This window comes from Phalaenopsis equestris, unplaced genomic scaffold, assembly GCF_001263595.1.
Source record: "Phalaenopsis equestris unplaced genomic scaffold, ASM126359v1 Scaffold001078, whole genome shotgun sequence".
Lineage (NCBI taxonomy): Eukaryota > Viridiplantae > Streptophyta > Magnoliopsida > Asparagales > Orchidaceae > Phalaenopsis > Phalaenopsis equestris.
The window spans coordinates 150,033-152,474 of record NW_018165517.1 but is presented as its reverse complement, the minus strand read 5'-3'; positions in this window follow the sequence as shown (position 1 = coordinate 152,474).

Genomic DNA, 2,442 nt, shown 5'->3' with positions numbered 1-2,442 from the left:
AACACAGAAATAATACTTGTTCAAAAATAGTCCATATGCTCAGTGGAAAAAAAAATCGAGAAAGAACAAAAGCAAAATGTCGAATTTCTAAGCAAATTTATTGTATAATTCACGATTGCATTTCAAGAGTTAATTAGTGTACAAGGGAAAAGTTTCGGCACGAATCTCAAGAGATCGGAAGCAAAACACAGTGGGATCCAAGCCGTTCCCCATCATGAAAACTAATGGTGAAGCTGTTGAAATTTAGAATAATGCGGAATAAAGTGAAATATTTAATTATTTCATTGATATGAACGAGGGTATAAATAACTCAAAATCCTATAATAGAAAAAAAAAAATAAAAAGTAAATGATATGAAAAAAAAGATATATGACTTGATATCTCCAATAATTAATTCATATTAATTATTAGGAGATATAGGAAATAACATAAAATAAGAAAATAAATAATTCCTAATTCAAGAAAATAAATATAAAATAGAAAATGAAATATCTCCTTATATTAAGGAAATAATTTATTCCTGATAACTTATTATAGGAATAAATTATTTTCTATTATAATTCTTAAAACTCCCCCTCAAGTTTGAAATGTATGTTAATAATTTTTAACTTGCTGAGTAATAAAGAAAAATTAGTCGTTTGGATTATCGAATTTGCTAGATTCAGACTTAACTGAATTTTGAGTTTTGTCTGTCATATGTTTTGCTGTAGAAGAGAAATTCAGACTTGACTGAATTTATTGGATTCAGGCTTGACTGAATTCTGAGTTTTGTATGTCATATGTTTCGACATAGAAGAGAGATTCAGACTTGGCTGAATTTGTTGGATTTAAGTTTGGCTGAATTTTGAGTTTTGCAGGCAACTGCAGGAGGAAGAGCAGGCGATGGATTTTGCCGGCATTGTTCGATCCACGACAGTGATATCTCCGGCAAGATGGCGATGAGGTGGGTGGTGGCATTGCTGGTGTTGTTGCCTTGGCTGGAGCCCCTGTCACGACCCCCTTCTTTTCGATTTGTTCGACTCATGTGGACGTTGCGCGCAACGAACACAACATGTTCTATCTCGACTGCGGTGACGCCGACTATAGATTTTTTGAAGGTCAGTAGAGTCGAAGCTCTCGGTTCAGGAAGAGTCGGCTAACAGACAAAGCTTACAGGGAGAGAAGGAGAAAAAATTATTGTTTCAAATACCAAGATGAGTGTCCCTCCCTTCTCGCATAGAGGATGACGGAAAGGGAGTGCAACAATTCTCAAAGGAGGATCGGTGGCTAGGGTACGAAACATTGCTCTGTTACCATGTTGAAATTTAGAATAATGCGGAATAAAGTTGAATACTTAATTATTTCATTGATATGAACTGGAGTATAAATAACCCTTACAATAATCCTATAATAGGAAAAATAATAAAAATGAAATGATATGAAAGGAAAGACATATCACCTGATAACTTCAATAATTAATTCATATTAATTATTTGGAGATATAGGAAATAACATAAAATATGAAAACAAATAATTTTTAATCCAAGAAAATAAATATAAAATAGGAAAGAAAATATCTTCTTATATTAAAGAAATAATTTATCCCTCATAACTTCTTATAGGAATAAATTATTTCCTATTATAATTCTTAACAGAAGCTAAGCGCTCGGGTCCTACAATACTATCGGACAACAACCTCCCTAAACATCACCAAGAGTCTATAACACAGAGCTTAGCCATCTCTTGGGACTTCTTCGTCTAACAGCAGCTACATATCGATTTGCGGTGATTTACCCTCTACCAGAGAGCTTAGTTTTGCTCTGCCAACAGAAGTTTCTCATCAGGAATCAAGGATCGACGACCAGAGATGACCAATCCTTTGACAAGACTTAGCTGATCGAATCAATCTTGCAGACCCCTGTTAGTAAAATGTCAGTCAACTAGCAAGATTAAGCCCAACCGGCCGGCCTGCCTCACTAGACTAACTAACCAATAGTATTTACCAAGCTTAATCAGTTGACAACCCGCACCAAGGGGTTGCCAGTCCAGCCAGTCCAGCCCTAAAGCAATCAAACTCTGGGCCTACATATGTAAAATATCTATAATAACTTGTACAATTAACAACCCCCACTATGGCAGTGGTATAAATTTAACTTCACATATAATTACTGTTCAATTCTCTCTCTCTCTCTCTCTCTCTCTCTCTCTCTCTCTCTCTCTCTCTCTCTCTAAGCTGGACAGCTAAGGAAGAAGACAGAGATTACAAAGGACAGCTACTGAGGTATATAATTCCACCCTTTCCCTTAACTTGTATACACGTTGCTGTATTTATAGTATCGGACAGGGTTATGATAGTAAATACATTAATCTATCAGACGGCTGATATAGAGAGGTGCAGTTGTTATCCTAACTGAATGGAGGTTTTATTGTGATGGGGGATCATCTGTCTCATGTGCTGTCTAT